The sequence below is a fragment of the Heptranchias perlo genome, unplaced genomic scaffold (genome assembly GCF_035084215.1).
Source record: "Heptranchias perlo isolate sHepPer1 unplaced genomic scaffold, sHepPer1.hap1 HAP1_SCAFFOLD_947, whole genome shotgun sequence".
NCBI lineage: Eukaryota > Metazoa > Chordata > Chondrichthyes > Hexanchiformes > Hexanchidae > Heptranchias > Heptranchias perlo.
The window spans coordinates 42,450-56,994 of NW_027139989.1; the positions used below are offsets into that span (position 1 = coordinate 42,450).

The 14,545-nt window shown below is 41.7% G+C and overlaps 1 non-coding gene across 1 annotated transcript; it reads left to right on the plus strand.

Annotated features, from left to right (window-relative positions):
- Positions 1-11,579: 11,579 nt before the first annotated feature.
- On the plus strand, positions 11,580-11,673 carry trnay-gua (transfer RNA tyrosine (anticodon GUA)). The gene is made up of 2 exons: positions 11,580-11,616; positions 11,638-11,673. It is a non-coding gene; the product is annotated as a tRNA-Tyr (tRNA).
- The last annotated feature ends 2,872 nt before the right edge of the window (positions 11,674-14,545 follow it).

The window sequence follows — 14,545 nt, forward strand, 5'->3', positions numbered from 1 at the left end:
TATTGGAGGAAATAACACAGTGTAGGGATAAAATGGATTAATTCAGGACAGACAGCAGGGATTATTGGAGGAAATAACACAGTGTAGGGATAAAATGGATTAATTCAGGACAGACAGCAGGGATTATTGGAGGAAATAACACAGTGTAGGGATAAAATGGATTAATTCAGGACAGACAGCAGGGATTATTGGAGGGAATAACACAGTGTGGGGATAAAATGGATTAATTCAGGGCAGACAGCAGGGAATATTGGAGGAAATAACACAGTGTAGGGATAAAATGGATTAATTCAGGGCAGACAGCAGGGAATATTGGAGGAAATAACACAGTGTAGGGATAAAATGGAATAATTCAGGACAGACAGCAGGGAATATTGGAGGAAATAACACAGTGAAGGGATAAAATGGATTAATTCAGGGCAGACAGCAGGGAATATTGGAGGAAATAACACAGTGTAGGGATAAAATGGATTAATTCAGGACAGACAGCAGGGAATATTGGAGGAAATAACACAGTGTAGGGATAAAATGGATTAATTCAGGACAGACAGCAGGGATTATTGGAGGAAATAACACAGTGCAGGGATAAAATGGATTAATTCAGGACAGACAGCAGGGATTATTAGAGGAAATAACACAGTGTAGGGATAAAATGGATTAATTCAGGACAGACAGCAGGGATTATTGGAGGAAATAACATAGTGTAGGGATAAAATGGATTAATTCAGGACAGACAGCAGGGAATATTGGAGGAAATAACACAGTGTAGGGATAAAATGGATTAATTCAGGACAGACAGCAGGGAATATTGGAGGAAATAATACAGTGTAGGGATAAAATGGATTAATTCAGGACAGACAGCAGGGGTTATTGGAGGAAACAACACAGTGTAGGGATAAAATGGATTAATTCAGGACAGACAGCAGGGATTATTGGAGGAAATAACACAGTGTAGGGATAAAATGGATTAATTCTGGGCAGACAGCAGGGAATATTGGAGGAAATAACACAGTGTAGGGATAAAATGGATTAATTCAGGACAGACAGCAGGGAATATTGGAGGAAATAACACAGTGTAGGGATAAATGGATTAATTCAGGACAGACAGCAGGGAATATTGGGGGAAATAACACAGTGTAGGGATAAAATGGATTAATTCAGGACAGACAGCAGGGATTATTGGAGGAAATAACACAGTGTAGGGATAAAATGGTTTAATTCAGGACAGACAGCAGGAAATATTGGAGGAAATAACACAGTGTAGGGATAAAATGGATTAATTCAGGACAGACAGCAGGGATTATTGGAGGAAATAACACAGTGTAGGGATAAAATGGATTAATTCAGGACAGACAGCAGGGAATATTGGGGGAAATAACACAGTGTAGGGATAAAATGGATTAATTCAGGACAGACAGCAGGGAATATTGGAGGAAATAACACAGTGTAGGGATAAAATGGATTAATTCAGGACAGACAGCAGGGATTATTGGAGGAAATAACACAGTGTAGGGATAAAATGGATTAATTCAGGACAGACAGCAGGGAATATTGGAGGAAATAACACAGTGTAGGGATAAAATGGATTAATTCAGGACAGACAGCAGGGAATATTGGGGGAAATAACACAGTGTAGGGATAAAATGGATTAATTCAGGACAGACAGCAGGGAATATTGGAGGAAATAACACAGTGTAGGGATAAAATGGATTAATTCAGGACAGACAGCAGGGATTATTGGAGGAAATAACACAGTGTAGGGATAAAATGGATTAATTCAGGACAGACAGCAGGGAATATTGGAGGAAATAACACAGTGTAGGGATAAAATGGATTAATTCAGGACAGACAGCAGGGATTATTGGAGGGAATAACACAGTGTAGGGATAAAATGGATTAATTCAGGACAGACAGCAGGGATTATTGGAGGGAATAACACAGTGTAGGGATAAAATGGATTAATTCAGGACAGACAGCAGGGAATATTGGAGGGAATAACACAGTGTAGGGATAAAATGGATTAATTCAGGACAGACAGCAGGGATTATTGGAGGAAATAACACAGTGTAGGGATAAAATGGATTAATTCAGGACAGACAGCAGGGAATATTGGTGGAAATAACACAGTGTCGGGATAAAATGGATTAATTCAGGACAGACAGCAGGGAATATTGGAGGAAATAACACAGTGTAGGGATAAAATGGACTAATTCAGGACAGACAGCAGGGATTATTGGAGGAAATAACACAGTGCAGGGATAAGATGGATTAATTCAGGACAGACAGCTGGGAATGTTGGAGGAAATAACACAGTGTAGGGATAAAATGGATTAATTCAGGACAGACAGCAGGGAATATTGGAGGAAATAACACAGTGTAGGGATAAAATGGATTAATTCAGGGCAGACAGCAGGGAATATTGGAGGATATAACACAGTGTAGGGATAAAATGGATTAATTCAGGACAGACAGCAGGGAATATTGGAGGAAATAACACAGTGTAGGGATAAAATGGATTAATTCAGGACAGACAGCAGGGATTATTAGAGGAAATAACACAGTGTAGGGATAAAATGGATTAATTCAGGACAGACAGCAGGGATTATTGGAGGAAATAACACAGTGTAGGGATAAAATGGATTAATTCAGGACAGACAGCAGGGAATATTGGAGGAAATAACACAGTGTAGGGATAAAATGGATTAATTCAGGACAGACAGCAGGGAATATTGGAGGAAATAACACAGTGTAGGAATAAAATGGATTAATTCAGGACAGACAGCAGGGATTATTGGAGGAAATAACACAGTGTAGGGATAAAATGGATTAATTCAGGACAGACAGCAGGGATTATTGGAGGAAATAACACAGTGTAGGGATAAAATGGATTAATTCAGGACAGACAGCAGGGAATATTGGAGGAAATAACACAGTGTAGGGATAAAATGGATTAATTCAGGACAGACAGCAGGGATTATTGGAGGAAATAACACAGTGTAGGGATAAAATGGATTAATTCAGGACAGACAGCAGGGATTATTCGAGGAAATAACACAGTGTAGGGATAAAATGGATTAATTCAGGACAGACAGCAGGGATTATTGGAGGAAATAACACAGTGTAGGGATAAAATGGATTAATTCAGGGCAGACAGCAGGGAATATTGGAGGAAATAACACAGTGTAGGGATAAAATGGATTAATTCAGGGCAGACAGCAGGGAATATTGGAGGAAATAACACAGTGTAGGGATAAAATGGATTAATTCAGGACAGACAGCAGGGATTATTGGAGGAAATAACACAGTGTAGGGATAAAATGGATTAATTCAGGGCAGACAGCAGGGAATATTGGAGGAAATAACACAGTGTAGGGATAAAATGGATTAATTCAGGACAGACAGCAGAGAATATTGGAGGAAATAACACAGTGTAGGGATAAAATGGATTAATTCAGGACAGACAGCAGGGAATATTGGGGGAAATAACACAGTGTAGGGATAAAATGGATTAATTCAGGACAGACAGCAGGGATTATTGGAGGAAATAACACAGTGTAGGGATAAAATGGATTAATTCAGGACAGACAGCAGGGAATATTGTGGGAAATAACACAGTGTAGGGATAAAATGGATTAATTCAGGACAGACAGCAGGGAATATTGGAGGAAATAACACAGTGTAGGGATAAAATGGATTAATTCAGGACAGACAGCAGGGAATATTGGAGGAAATAACACAGTGTAGGGATAAAATGGATTAATTCAGGACAGACAGCAGGGATTATTGGAGGAAATAACACAGTGTAGGGATAAAATGGATTAATTCAGGACAGACAGCAGGGATTATTCGAGGAAATAACACAGTGTAGGGATAAAATGGATTAATTCAGGACAGACAGCAGGGATTATTGGAGGAAATAACACAGTGTAGGGATAAAATGGATTAATTCAGGACAGACAGCAGGGAATATTGGAGGAAATAACACAGTGTAGGGATAAAATGGATTAATTCAGGACAGACAGCAGGGAATATTGGAGGAAATAACACAGTGTAGGGATAAAATGGATTAATTCAGGACAGACAGCAGGGAATATTGGAGGAAATAACACAGTGTAGGGATAAAATGGATTAATTCAGGACAGACAGCAGGGATTATTGGAGGAAATAACACAGTGTAGGGATAAAATGGATTAATTCAGGACAGACAGCAGGGAATATTGGGGGAAATAACACAGTGTAGGGATAAAATGGATTAATTCAGGACAGACAGCAGGGAATATTGGAGGAAATAACACAGTGTAGGGATAAAATGGATTAATTCAGGACAGACAGCAGGGATTATTGGAGGAAATAACACAGTGTAGGGATAAAATGGATTAATTCAGGACAGACAGCGGGGATTATTGGTGGAAATAACACAGTGTAGGGATAAAATGGATTAATTCAGGACAGACAGCAGGGATTATTGGAGGAAATAACACAGTGTAGGGATAAAATGGATTAATTCAGGACAGACAGCAGGGATTATTGGAGGAAATAACACAGTGTAGGGATAAAATGGATTAATTCAGGACAGACAGCAGGGATTATTGGAGGGAATAACACAGTGTAGGGATAAAATGGATTAATCAGGGCAGACAGCAGGGAATATTGGAGGAAATAACACAGTGTAGGGATAAAATGGATTAATTCAGGGCAGACAGCAGGGAATATTGGAGGAAATAACACAGTGTAGGGATAAAATGGAATAATTCAGGGCAGACAGCAGGGAATATTGGAGGAAATAACACAGTGTGGGGATAAAATGGATTAATTCAGGGCAGACAGCAGGGAATATTGGAGGAAATAACACAGTGTAGGGATAAAATGGATTAATTCAGGGCAGACAGCAGGGATTATTGGAGGAAATAACACAGTGTAGGGATAAAATGGATTAATTCAGGACAGACAGCAGGGAATATTGGAGGAAATAACACAGTGTAGGGATAAAATGGATTAATTCAGGACAGACAGCAGGGAATATTGGAGGAAATAACACAGTGTAGGGATAAAATGGATTAATTCAGGACAGACAGCAGGGATTATTGGAGGGAATAACACAGTGTAGGGATAAAATGGATTAATTCAGGACAGACAGCAGGGATTATTGGAGGAAATAACACAGTGCAGGGATAAAATGGATTAATTCAGGACAGACAGCAGGGATTATTAGAGGAAATAACACAGTGTAGGGATAAAATGGATTAATTCAGGACAGACAGCAGGGATTATTGGAGGAAATAACATAGTGTAGGGATAAAATGGATTAATTCAGGACAGACAGCAGGGAATATTGGAGGAAATAACACAGTGTAGGGATAAAATGGATTAATTCAGGACAGACAGCAGGGAATATTGGAGGAAATAATACAGTGTAGGGATAAAATGGATTAATTCAGGACAGACAGCAGGGGTTATTGGAGGAAACAACACAGTGTAGGGATAAAATGGATTAATTCAGGACAGACAGCAGGGATTATTGGAGGAAATAACACAGTGTAGGGATAAAATGGATTAATTCAGGACAGACAGCAGGGAATATTGGAGGAAATAACACAGTGTAGGGATAAAATGGATTAATTCAGGACAGACAGCAGGGAATATTGGAGGAAATAACACAGTGTAGGGATAAATGGATTAATTCAGGACAGACAGCAGGGAATATTGGGGGAAATAACACAGTGTAGGGATAAATGGATTAATTCAGGACAGACAGCAGGGAATATTGGGGGAAATAACACAGTGTAGGGATAAAATGGATTAATTCAGGACAGACAGCAGGGATTATTGGAAGAAATAACACAGTGTAGGGATAAAATGGTTTAGTTCAGGACAGACAGCAGGAAATATTGGAGGAAATAACACAGTGTAGGGATAAAATGGATTAATTCAGGACAGACAGCAGGGATTATTGGAGGAAATAACACAGTGTAGGGATAAAATGGATTAATTCAGGACAGACAGCAGGGAATATTGGGGGAAATAACACAGTGTAGGGATAAAATGGATTAATTCAGGACAGACAGCAGGGAATATTGGAGGAAATAACACAGTGTAGGGATAAAATGGATTAATTCAGGACAGACAGCGGGGATTATTGGAGGAAATAACACAGTGTAGGGATAAAATGGATTAATTCAGGACAGACAGCAGGGAATATTGGAGGAAACAACACAGTGCAGGGATAAAATGGATCAATTCAGGACAGACAGCAGGGAATATTGGAGGAAATAACACAGTGTAGGGATAAAATGGATTAATTCAGGACAGACAGCAGGGATTATTGGAGGAAATAACACAGTGTGGGGATAAAAAGGATTAATTCAGGACAGACAGCAGGGATTATTGGAGGAAATAACACAGTGTAGGGATAAAATGGATTAATTCAGGACAGACAGCAGGGATTATTGGAGGAAATAACACAGTGTAGGGATAAAATGGATTAATTCAGGACAGACAGCAGGAAATATTGGAGGAAATAACACAGTGTAGGGATAAAATGGATTAATTCAGGACAGACAGCAGGGAATATTGGAGGACATAACACAGTGTAGGGATAAAATGGATTAATTCAGGACAGACAGCAGGGAATATTGGAGGAAATAACACAGTGTAGGGATAAAATGGATTAATTCAGGACAGACAGCAGGGAATATTGGAGGAAATACCACAGTGTAGGGATAAAATGGATTAATTCAGGACAGACAGCAGGAAATATTGGAGGAAATAACACAGTGTAGGGATAAAATGGATTAATTCAGGACAGACAGCAGGGATTATTGGAGGAAATAACACAGTGTAGGGATAAAATGGATTAATTCAGGACAGACAGCAGGGAATATTGTGGGAAATAACACAGTGTAGGGATAAAATGGATTAATTCAGGACAGACAGCAGGGAATATTGGAGGAAATAACACAGTGTAGGGATAAAATGGATTAATTCAGGACAGACAGCAGGGATTATTGGAGGAAATAACACAGTGTAGGGATAAAATGGATTAATTCAGGACAGACAGCAGGGAATATTGGAGGGAATAACACAGTGTAGGGATAAAATGGATTAATTCAGGACAGACAGCAGGGATTATTGGAGGAAATAACACAGTGTAGTGATAAAATGGATTAATTCAGGACAGACAGCAGGGATTATTGGAGGAAATAACACAGTGTAGGGATAAAATGGATTAATTCAGGACAGACAGGGGGGATTATTGGAGGGAATAACACAGTGTAGGGATAAAATGGATTAATTCAGGACAGACAGCAGGGATTATTGGAGGAAACAACACAGTGCAGGGATAAAATGGATTAATTCAGGACAGACAGCAGGGATTATTGGAGGAAATAACACAGTGTAGGGATAAAATGGATTAATTCAGGACAGACAGCAGGGAATATTGGAGGAAACAACACAGTGCAGGGATAAAATGGATTAATTCAGGACAGACAGCAGGGAATATTGGAGGAAATAACACAGTGTAGGGATAAAATGGATTAATTCAGGACAGACAGCAGGGATTATTGGAGGAAATAACACAGTGTAGGGATAAAATGGATTAATTCAGGACAGACAGCAGGGAATATTGGAGGAAATAACACAGTGTAGGGATAAAATGGATGAATTCAGGACAGACAGCAGGGAATATTGGAGGAAATAACACAGTGCAGGGATAAAATGGATTAATTCAGGACAGACAGCAGGGATTATTGGAGGAAATAACACAGTGTAGGGATAAAATGGATTAATTCAGGACAGACAGCAGGGATTATTGGAGGAAATAACACAGTGTAGGGATAAAATGGATTAATTCAGGACAGACAGCAGGGAATATTGGAGGAAATAACACAGTGCAGGGATAAAATGGATTAATTCAGGACAGACAGCAGGGATTATTGGAGGAAATAACACAGTGTCGGGATAAAATGGATTAATTCAGGACAGACAGCATGGATTATTGGAGGAAATAACACAGTGTAGGGATAAAATGGATTAATTCAGGACAGACAGCAGGGATTATTGGAGGAAATAACACAGTGTAGGGATAAAATGGATTAAATCAGGACAGACAGCAGTGATTATTGGAGGAAATAACACAGTGTAGGGATAAAATGGATTAATTCAGGACAGACAGCAGGGATTATTGGAGAAAATAACACAGTGTAGGGATAAAATGGATTAATTCAGGACAGACAGCAGGGATTATTGGAGGAAATAACACAGTGTGGTGATAAAATTCAATGGATGTTGTGAAGATGGATTGTTAAAAAGTGTTTGATAAGATGCCGGACAGGAGGCTTGTTGATCAGATTAAAGCTCACGGTATTACAGGGAGAGGGTCAGTGTGGATGGGATGTTTGATAAAGGGCAGAGTATTGGTTCATGGATGTTTTTCAGACTGTGGGGATGTGAACAGTGGTGTCCCCCAGGGGCAGTGTTGGGACCATTGCTCTTCTCAATATCGAGCCATGACCTGGGCTTGGGTACAAGGGCATAAGATCAACATTTCCTGACAACACCAAGATAGGGAGCATTAAGAACTGTGAAGAGGAATGTTAGAAACTTCAGTGTGACAGCGGAACATTAGGAACAGGAGTAGGCCATTCAGCCCCTCGAGCCTGTTCCACCATTCAGTGAGATTTGTGTCAGTGAGTATGGGTTTGCTTTATATCAGAGTGGAGGAGATTAGTGTCAGTGACTGTGGGGTTGGTTTATATCAGAGTGGAGTTGTTTGTTGTCAGTGACTTGTTTCAGGAACTGGAATTAACCATTTAGCCCCTCAAGCCCACTCTGCCATTCAATTAGATCAGGACTAATCTGTGTCACAACTCCATTTACTCTTCTTTGCTCCTTGTCCCTTTCAACCCTCACACAACACAAATCTATCAATCTCAATATTGAACATTTCAATCGAGCCCCAGCATCCACAGCCTTTCGGGGAAGTGAGTTTGTAATTTCCACCACCCTTTGTGTGAAAAATTGCCACCTTATTTTGCTCATAAATGACCGAGCTCGAATTGTAAGATTATCAAGAAGGTGGCAGATGGAGTATAATGTGGGGAAATGTGGAAATTATTCACTTTGGTGGGAAGAATAGAAAAGCAGAATATTTTTTATAAGGTGAGAGTCTTAGAAATGTTGTTGTTCAGAGAGATTTGGATGTCCTTGTACACGGATCACAGAAAGTTAATATGCAGGTACAGCAAACAATTAGGAAAGCAAATAATATGTTGGCCTTTATTTTAAGTGGGTTGGAGAATAAGAGTAAGGGAGACTTGCTGCAGTTATTTCGGGCTTTGGTGAGACCACACCTGGAGCACTGTGTCCAGTTTTGGTCTCCTTACCTGAGGAAGGATATACTTGATTAGAGGGGGTGCAACGAAGGTTCACGAGATTGATTCCTGGGATGAGAGGGTTGTTGTATGAGGAGAGATTGAGTCGAATGGCCCGATATTCTCTGGATTTTAGAAGAATGAGAGGTGATCTCATTGAGGGCTTGACAGGGTAGATGCTGAGAGGCCGTTTCCCCTGGCTAGAGAGTCTAGAACTCGGGGGCATAGTCTCAGGATAAGGGATCGGCCATTTAAGACTGAGATGAGGAAAAATTTCTTCACTCAGAGGGTGGTGAATCTTTGGAATTCTCTCCCTCAGAGAGCTGTGGATGCTCAGTCATTGAGTATATTCAAGAATGAGATCGAGAGATTTTTGGACACCAAGTGAATCAAGGAATCAGGCAGGAAAGTGGAGTTAAGGGAGAAGATTAGCCATGTTCTTACTGAATGGCAGAGCAGGCTCGAGGGACCGTATGGCCCACTCCTGCTCCGATTTCTTATGCCTCTTGTTCTGGATTCCCCTCCAGAAGAAATCATTTCTCTGTATTTACCTTATTGAATCATTTTATTATTTTAAACACCTCGATGAGGTCACATCTCAATGTTCTAAACTCATGGGAATAAAAACCAAGTTTATGCCACCTCTCCTCATAATTTAACCCTTTTAACCCCGGCATCATTCTGGTGAATCTGCACTGTACCTTTTCTAAGGCCGATTTATCTCTCCCTCGGTTCGGTGCCCAGTTCTCCAGGTGGGGTCTGACCAAGGTTCATTACAACTGAAGCATCACTTCTGTATTCCAACCCCACTCAAGATAAAGGTCAACATTCAATTAGACTTGTTGATTATTGTCAAGATTTGTAAGGTATTTGCAAAGGATTCGAGGGGATCGTAGAGTTGGGATTTTTCTTTATTCTGTCCACTCAAGGAGTTTGATAACAGACTTACTCCTTTGAATTTAGTGCTGGATTATTGGGCCGTGATGTGTTTACTTGTTTGTATTTTGTTAAATACATTTGCTGAGTGTATTTAAATTGAAGACGAGATTCCCAGGCCTGATGCTCTATTCACACATCGAAGGTGAGGGAGATGCTGTGGGACACACGATAAGTCCAGTCGCTGAAAGTGATTCACAGACTGGGTTTTGTGTTTAGTGATCCCGGGTACATTACTGATACCTTCCCTGGATCCCAAGGCTGGGAGAGGCACTCGGGAAGGACCGGGGAGCTGGGACTTGGCCATGAGAGTAATTGAAGGTATGAGAACTGAAATAATCTACAGTGAGAAAGGAGAAAAGGCAAAATAATCGGTAATGAGGACATCAATTAGTCTCTTATCTTGAATTCATCAAGTAATTGACCCATTCTGTTTGAAACAAAGTTGATTTATTTGACATCGATCCAGAATATTGAATTTCAGCCCAGTTATAGCAGTTATTAACATCAGCAGAAACAAATCCCAACTTCCAGAATGAAGTTCTGCTGCTGAAACCCTCATCCGTGCCTTTGTTTACCTCCAGACTCGACTATTCCAATGCTCTCCAGGCCCGGCCTTCCACTTTACACCCTCCGTAAACTTAAACCCACAATCTCCAGATCAATAATCAGTCCCATTATTCATTGTGTCACTGGCCCGGGCTGTGGAGAACACGGAGCAGCTCCCACTCCCACAGCACTGCGGTATGAGCAGGTACCGAGTCAGCCTCAGTCATGAGCACTGGAATCCACGAGTCCGGGTGTGTCAAAGGTGCACGGTGAACAATCACCAAAGTGAAACATTTTTGCCGCTTCCCTTCGATACCTCAGCTGGTCGAGCGACAAGACTGTCGTGGAAAATAAGACAAAGTCATCCTTCCGTCATTTGTTCAATTCCTGCTCGAAGGAGAACGCGTGATTTTGCAATAAGCAGCAATTAGTTCAAGGTCGCTCTCTTAACTTTACAGGCACCTCACAGATTAACATGTTGCCATGAAGGCACAGGACGCCTCTTTTCCTTTCTCAAACCTGAAAACTTTCTGTGTCTGCCCAAACAAGGCTGCTCTGCCTCTGCTCACCAGCAGGGAGCGCTTTTGAGCAGCAATACTTCAAAACACTCAGCTCTCGCTTTCAGGCAAAAGAAGTCTTCGATCAGCACCGGACTCCACGAGTCTGAACGTGTCAACAGGCGCACGGTGAACAATCACCAAAGACAGCACTGTTTATCACTTCCCTTCGATAGCTCAGCTGGTAGAGCGGAGGACTGTAGTGAATAAAACAAAATAAAGTCATCCTTAGGTCGCTGGTTCAATTCCGGCTCGAAGGAGTGAGTGTGATTTTGGAATAAGCAGCAATTACCTCAAGGTCACTCCCTGAACTTCACAGGCAGCTCACAGATTAACATGTTGCCACTCAGGCACAGGACACCTCTTTTCCTTTCCAAAACCGAAAAGCTTTCTGTGTCTGTCCGAGCACGGCTGTTTCACTCGAGCATTTCCCTCTGCTCACCAGCAGGGAGTGCCTTTGAGCAGCAACACTTCAAATCGCCCTCAATTTCAGGCAAAATGGTCTTCGATCAGTCAGTCAGTCAGGGCTCTCGCTGCTCCTCGAGCTCGGGCGGCTGTTGCTTTCCGGTGACCTCGTCTTCCTTCCGAAGGCTCGGGCTCTTCTCAGCATCACTCATGATTACTGTGGCTTCCCGTTCTGCTGTTCCTCACTTGCTGATGCTCGATACCGCCGATTGGAGCAAAGTATTTAATATATTCAGGGAGCGGCAACCCAAGGCAAGATTTCTCTGCTGGTCTTGGAGCAGCTTGAAGGCGAGTGTGAGGCAGGAACTGTGAGGGGCGATTTACAAACAGCAAACGAGGAATTAGCTCAACTGGTGGAGCGCTCACTTGGCCTGTGAGAAGTAGCGGGATCGTTGATTATATTCTCCACTCACCGTTTGTCTTGGGGCAATTATACAGAAACAAGAGTGTTGTCAGTGAGTCCATCGCCCATGGACTTCCTAAACTTCACTGTGTGTTTGGGTACAGAGAGATCAAGGGGCAGCAAATCTTTTGATGTGCTGCAGTCAGCAAAGGTTCTTGATTTTGCGATGCAGCAAAGATGGAAAGATGAGGTGAGAGATGGAAAAAAAGCTTCGTAATCCTTGATGCCTTCTCTGAAGATTGAATTCAAGCCCTTCAGATTATGACACTGATGCACTGCTTGCTGCACTGAGAAGGCACTTACCAGGTATGGAGCCAGGCAGCACCACCAAGTAGGACAGCTTGCAAGGTATTGAAGGCCATAACATATTGCATAAAAAAATCTAAGCCAGGTAGGAATCGAACCTAATGCGTTATCCATTGCACCACTGGCCCAGATTATAACAAATTAGTAGCAGTGGGAGGCAGTGGGCATGGCGGAGGTACTAAATAAATACATTGCATCTGTCTTTCCCAAGGAAGAAGACGCTGCCAGAGTGTCAGTAAAGGAAGATGTTGTAGAGACACTGGATTGGCTAAAAATTTATAAAGAGGAGGTACTGGAAAAGCTGACTGTACTTAAAGTAGATCCGTCATCTGGTCCGGATGGGATGCATCCTCGGTTGCTGAGGGAAGTAACGGTGGAAATTGCAGAGGTACTGGCAAAAAACCTCCAAACATCCTTAGAAATGGGGGTGATGCCAGAGGACTGGAGAATTGCAAATGTTACACCCCTGTTCAAGAAAGGGTGAAAGAAAAAATCCAGCAACTACTGACCAGTCAGTTTAACCTCGGTAGTGGAGAAAGTTCTAGCAACGATAATCCGGGACAGAATTAGCAGTCAATTGGACAAGGATTAGGGAAAGCCAGCACGGATTTGTTAAAGGCAAATCGTGTTTAATTAAATTGATACAGTTTTTTGATGAGGTAACAGAGAGTAGATGAGGGCAATGCAGTTAATGTGGTGTGTATGGACTTCGAAAAGGTGTCAGATAAAGTGCCGTATAATGGGTTTGTCATCAAGATTGAAGCCCATGGAATAAAAGGGGCAGTAGCAGCATGGATACAGAATTGGCTAAATAACAGGAAACAGAGTGTAGTGGTGAACGGTTGTTTTTCGGAATGGAGGGAGGTGTACAGTGGTGTTCCCCAGGGGTCGGTGCTGGGACCACTGCTTTCCTTGATATACATTAATGACTTGGACTTGGGGATACAGGGCACAATTTCCAAATTCTTGCTACCAAAATGCTCCACTTCACTGTCATCTGCATTAAAATTCATTGGCCAATTATACACCCATTTTGCAAGTTTATTAATGTATTTTGTATTTGGTCGCAATCTTCATCAATATTATCCAAACTCCACCCCACCCCGCCAATCTGGTGTCATCTGTAAATTTTGAAATTGTACTTCCGATTCCCGAGTCCAATTCATTGATGTGAATTGTGAACAGTGGTCCCAGAACCAATCCTTGTGGAGCCCCACTTTCCACCTTATACAGTGTGAGTCGCTACAATTAACCCCACTCTCTGTTTTAGAGCAGTAGTCAAGAGAAACTTCTTTACATAGGGAGTAGGCAGTCTGTGGAATTCACTTCCACGGTTAGTGTTTGGGGCACACAGTTCTGTAATGACAAGTGGTCCTCATGTTTTTATCCAAAACAGGCCTCAGCCCAGTCATTTACTCTAAATGTTGGTGCAATAGTTCAAGCTCAGAGGTGCCAGGTATCGGGAGCAGCAGTAGCTGTAAATAAAATCTAAATGTAAGTAAATACCAATACAGTTCATCTTCATCTATTTCTAGTTTAATAACTTTTGCTGAATGTGGCCCAGGCCAAGTGCCAGGATATCGGGTCAGGTTCACCACAGGAAATGAGTTTGACATCCCTGAGATAGACAATGTGAACCGGATTACCCTCATCCACTAACCCAGCAACTTCTTCAAAAAACTCAAGCAAGTTTGTAAGACACCATTTTCTTTCCCAGAAGCCGTGTTGAGTATCTCTAATGGCTCCTTCTCTTTCCCCGTGATCATAAACAGCATCTCTTAGGATCCCTTCAAGCATCTTCCCTCTGATCGAGGTTACACTGATGGGCCTGTCATTCCCCGGCTCTGATTTGACCCTTCAATGAAAATGGGAACTACGTGAGCTCCCTTCCTATCTCAGGGGACAATCCCTGACTCTTGAGCTGTTGAAGATACAGGCAAGGGGCTCACAGAGCACCC